Here is a 5848-nt window from a genome sequence, read left to right as displayed (position 1 = left end):
AAGAAAAAGAAAGTCAAAGAATTATGTGGAATACCATCAAGAAGAAGAATTTACATGTGATTGCAACTTCAAAACAGGAGGAGAGAGAAAAATGTGCACTAAAAAATTTGTTGCAAGAAAACTTCTCAATATCATTAGGTGAAAACAGGATAATCGCCAAACCATATGACAGTCAATTTTTCTAAAACCAAAGACAAAGAAATGATCTTTGTATTGCAAAAAGTTGCCATTCAAGTGGTTGGGACCCCTCAGAGCAGAACCCCTTCTAAGACTGATACTCAAGGGGAATACATGAGAAGGCATGTGGTCTGGCTGGTGACCATGCAAGTCACCAATAAGGGAAGAGGGGGAAAAAACAGCAATGAAGTTGTGAGCTAAGCCTGACCACATTCAATAACTCTCCCTCCCCGAACCTGGGTGGAGACCTGGATGGCCAACAGTATGGCAAGACCCAGGGACTCTTGGGCCCAGAAGCAGTGATACGGCTGCAAAAGACTACAGTGGAAAGTGAAGCGTCCAGCTGATATGAAGTGAGGGAAGAGGCACAAGAACACCCATACTTGCAGACAGTACCCACTTAACCTGGCTTCGATGGCTAGATGATCAGAACTCAACTAGAAGAAGAAAGAAGAGGAAGAAAACAAAGAGCAACCTGCTACAATTTGATGAACTTTACCTATTTTTATGGATGTAGTAGCTCAAAAAACAAAAAAACAGAACAAGTCTTTACAGCAAGGATCACTCCCACTCCCTTGGTACACAGGATTGACAGTGATGGGCAACATAGACATTGGCTACCCAAAATGGGGGGGCCTAGGAAGGCAAGAAGTGACTGGCTTACAAACTTTCAAGAGGGAGCCTAGTTCCAGATGGGGCAGGGTAATGTATAATCACCACGGAATGATTTCCAATTTGTTGGGACCGGGCTGGGAAAAACAAATGGGGATAAAACTCATGTGGTACAATAGTGAATAATTGCCATGAGGTCTGACTGTGAGCTAAGAAATATAGAGGTAGATGTTTTTTGACTAAAGGAGTAGAGTGATTGATTTTCGAAGTCCCAGTGACCATCAAGTGAGAAGAATGGCGAGCAGGACCCTACCAAGAGAGGCATTGACGCCAGGGATGGAGACAGAGAAGATGATGTGGACAGATGGAGCGGCTGGGGACACTGGAGTCAGGGCGGGAGAAGGGCTGTGTGCTGGCGGCCCAGGGGGGGAGGCTGTGTGGTGTATCCTTTGGGGTTATATGATGATGCATGGAGGGGACTGTAATCATTGCAATGAAACAAAATACAATAGGATGAGTATAAAGCTGATGTTCTCCCATGTAAGCCTCACAATAAAAACTTTAAAAAAAAAAAAAAGTTGCCTATTAAGAAGAACCAATAAGTCTTGACAGAAACCATGCAGGCCAGAAGGCAATGGGATGACATATATGAAACTTTGAAAGAAAATATTTGCCAATCAATAATTATATATCCAGCTAAATTGTCCCTCAAATAAGGTGGAGAAATTGGGACAATTCCAGATCAATAAAAATTAAGGAAATTTGTAAAAATCAAACCAACTTTACAAGAAATACTAAAGGGAGCTCTACAGACAGACAGCCAATAACAGCAGTCAACAACCTTAGATGAAGACACATAATAACATCATCAGGGAACCAATTCAAGTATAGAAGTATCCAAAATAAGATACACATATAAGATTAAAAATAGGAAGCCAGAAGTATCAATTTGCAAATGATTAAGCTTCAAAGCAAAAAAAGAAAAATATATGGTTTCATTACAGAACTTTTAAATGGATAGGAAGTCAAGACAATATACAGATAGAATAGAATATCTTAAACTTTGGAAAATAATAATAAATTAAGGATAACTTAAAAGAATATCAATAAACCTTCTCACCAAAATAAAAAGAAGAAGAAAATCATAAAGATCTAGTAATCACTAAAGTAACAGGAAGGAAGGATTTTGATCTATTAATAATTATACTTAGTATAATGGATTAAATACACCAGTCAAAAGACAGTAGCAGAATTGAGTTTTTAATATAACCTATCACTATGCTGTCTATAAGAGACTTATTTTAGGTACAAAGAAAAATAAGCTTAAAATAAATAAATAAGATGGAAAAACATCAAGCAAATGGCAAGTAAAAGAGAGCACGAGTGGCAATATTTATTTCTGATTAAATAGTCTTTAAGGCAAAAAAACAGCATAAGAGACAAGGAAAGACATTTTGTAATAAGTAAAGGGTCAATTGATCAAGAGAACATAATCATAAGAAATATCTATACACCCAATGAAAGAGCCTCAAAGTACATTATTTTTTTCTTTAACAGAATTGAAAAGAGAAACAGGCAAGTCTACAATAATAGTATGAGATTTTAATTCATCAATCTTGGTGAAGAACAGAGCTACTAGAAAGAAACTCATCAAATACAGAAGACCTAAACAACACAATTAACCAACTTGATTTTATAGATATTTATGGAACACTCCACCCAACAATAATGCACTATACATTCTTTTCCAGTGCTTATGGCACATTCTCCATAATCGACCATGTATTAGGCAACAAAGCAAGCCTGATAAATATATATATAAATACTACATAGCATTACAAAAAAATGATGCATAAAAAACAAGAACTACAAAACATTACTGTAAGGGGCTTAAGTGCCCCTGCGGACTGAGGAAAGTCGACTGTTAAATATGGAGGCAGTAGTCCATAAACTAGAACTTATGTTCCAGAAAGCTGATTCTGATCTGGATTGTATTCTGTACAGGCTGGAATATGAAATCAAGAACAGTCATTCTGATTTAGATGGCAAGAAAGATGCAGCAACACTCATAAAGGAATTTTAACCAATAAAGTCTCAAAATCAGACTTTGCATACATGTTTTAAATCAGTTGCTGTTGAACAGAAAGAGACTAAATCTGCATTTATATTACTTTGATTAAGACTATGACCTTGATACAAGACTAGCAAAAGCTAACTGACCTGAAGTTGTCACCACTGACTGCTTTTCACCAAAATAAATGAAAAAAAAAAAAAAGAAAATCATGAAGACCTAGTAAACACTAAAGTAAGAGGAAGGAAGGATTTTTATCTATTAACAATTAAGAGAAGAGCAGACTTCCGAAAAGCAGTTAAGATCTCACTTGCCAGACTTCTGAAGAAATGAATTTGCCAAAGGGAACTGTAACGGAGAAGAGATCAACTTCAGAGAAATATAGAAAGATATCTTAAACTTGCTGACTAGAAGTGAGTGGACGCCAGTGAGGTTTAGGGTGACTGACTAGATAGTGATGCCTTTCACAAGAGAAGACTGTAAGAAGAATAGCAGATATTATATGAATAAAGTTCAAGTGGACTTTGGATGAAATAAGAATAAATGGATTTACAGTATATATATATTTCTACTTAGTACAGTAATTTTAGGCAAGAAAATCTCAAACTATTTTACATCTGCTTTCTTTTTATAATTGGGATGTATAATGTAGATATCTGGTCTGTCATAATGGTTGTTTTATCAGTCAAAATGTAAGTAAGCATACATTCAGAATAAAAGGATAAATGAAATATTTATATCATAAAAATTACTATGAAATTAGAAATCAAATACATGCAAATCAATGAAAACAAAACAAATATGTGAAAAATGAATAACACCTGGTTTAAAAAAAAGTTAGTAGATAATGTTGATGTTGTTAAGTTCCGTTGTGTCAGTTACAACTTATAGGGACCCTGCAGAGTTTCTGAGGAGTGGCTGATGAGTTTGAACCACAGACCATGAAACTCAAATGACTTTGTGTTCCAGTGTTTATCCTACAGCACCACACCTAATAGAAGATACACACAAAAAAGAAAAAAAAATCCTTTGAGTCAAATGAAAACACAACATACCAAAAGCTATGGTACTCAACAAAAGAAAAATGGAGACAGAACAAAATCAACCGGCTAACTCAACATTTCCAACAATTAGAAAAAGAAAAAATAAATAAATAAATAAAGGCCACAGTCATCAGAAGGCAGTAAATAATAAAGGTGAAAGAAATAATCAATGAAACAGAAAACAAAGTAACAATACAAGACTATAAGTTGGTTCTTTGAAGGAGTTAATAAAATTGGCAAATTTTGGCAAATTTAACAAAAGGAAAGAAGATGCAAATAACACAAATTAGAAATGAAATAGGCATTATAACAACCAAATCAACTGAAATAAATATAATAGAATAAAGAACTGTACCCCAATAAACTGGAAAATCTAGAAGTAAATTTCTAGCAACACAAATTTCTAGTATTCAAACTAACACAATCTGAGGTAGAAAATTCTAACACGCCCACCACAAAAGAAGAAATTGAACAGGCAATTTAAATAAACAACAACAGAAAACTCCCAACTCCCTCCCCCACTCCCCCCCCCCCAAAAAAAAAAGTCTTGGCTAAGAGAGCTTCATTGATGAATTCCACCAAACATTCAGAGAAGAGCTTACACCAATTCCACCTAAACAGTTCCAGAATGCAGAAAAGAATGGAATATTCCCAAACTCATTCCATGAAGCAAGCGAAACTATTATATAAAAGCCTGGAGAAGTCACCATTAAAAAAGAAAATTATAGGATGTGCACACTTACTGGAGCACCCGCGGCTGGACCCGAGGACTGTGAGTGCTAGGACCCACACTCGGCAACATGTCCGTGGAACTGGAGACATCAGAGAGACTGGATGAATCAGAGAAAAAGATCTCTGGGGTCTCAGAGAAGGAGAACCATACCAGACTAGCCGACCTTTGAGAGCTCCTGAAGGAAGGGACCAAGGAAGCACACGATCGGGCAGAAAACAACCAGTTTGTCAGAGACTTCTTGAAAGGCAACATCAAGAAGGAGCTCTTTAAGCTGGCCACCGCTGCACTTTACTACACATACTTGGCCCTGGAGGAGGAAATGGACCGCGACAAGGACCACCCAGCCTTTGCCCCCTTGTACTTCCCCCACGGAGCTGCACAGGAAGGAAGCGCTAGCCAAGGACATGGTGTACTTCTTTGGTAAGAACTGGGCGGAGCAGGTGCAGTGTTCCGTGGCTGCCCAGAAGTATGCGGATCAGATCCACCATGTGGGACACCATGAACCCGAGCTATTGGTGGCCCATGCCTACACCCGCTACATGGGGCACCTCTCGGGGGGCCAAGTGTTGAAGAAGGTGGCCCAACGTGCTCTGAAGCTCCCCAGCACAGGGGAGGGGGACGCAGTTCTACTTGTTTGAGAATGTGAACAAGCAGTTCTACCGGTCCAGAATGAATGCCCTGGACCTGAACCTGAAGACCAAGGAAAGGATCAACAGGGCCTTTGAATATAACATGCAGATATTCAGTGAACTGGTCCAGGTGGGCTCCATGCTAGCCAGAGAGACTCTGGAAGAAGGGCTTCCCATGCACGATGGGAAAGGAGACGTGCGCAGATGCCCCTACTATGCTGCCCAGCAGGACAAATGTGCCCTGGAGGGCAGCAGCTGCCCCTTCTGAACAGCCATGGCTGTGCTAAGGATGCCCAGCCTCCAGTTCATTCTTGCTGTTGGCGTGGCCCTGGTTGCTCGACTAATAGTCTGGTATCACATGTGAAGGACCCCATCCCATTATACCAAACCCACCCCCACCCAACTAAACTACTACCTCAGGTGACACTTTTTTTAAATGTTGGGTTTGAGAAAACCACTAATAAAAACCAGACATTAATTCCTCTGCCTGCCTGTATCCTCTGCAATCCCAGCATCAAGGTGACTTTGGGGGTCCTCCTTCTGCATCCCCAGCTTCTGGGGCAGTCCTCGGCCATCCTCACCT

The 5848-nt window shown here is 39.1% G+C and overlaps 2 pseudogenes; both read left to right on the top strand.

Annotated features, from left to right (window-relative positions):
* The first annotated feature begins 2719 nt into the window (after positions 1-2719).
* Positions 2720-3185, top strand: LOC102835050 (annotated as a pseudogene).
* A 1483-nt stretch (positions 3186-4668) lies between these two features.
* LOC102830574 lies at positions 4669-5629 on the top strand (annotated as a pseudogene).
* Positions 5630-5848: the final 219 nt, after the last annotated feature.

This window comes from Chrysochloris asiatica, unplaced genomic scaffold, assembly GCF_000296735.1.
Source record: "Chrysochloris asiatica unplaced genomic scaffold, ChrAsi1.0 scaffold00392, whole genome shotgun sequence".
In the NCBI taxonomy this organism is placed as follows: Eukaryota; Metazoa; Chordata; class Mammalia; order Afrosoricida; family Chrysochloridae; genus Chrysochloris; species Chrysochloris asiatica.
The sequence above is the reverse complement of the archived record's forward strand: the minus strand, read 5'-3'. Positions and strand labels throughout refer to the sequence as shown.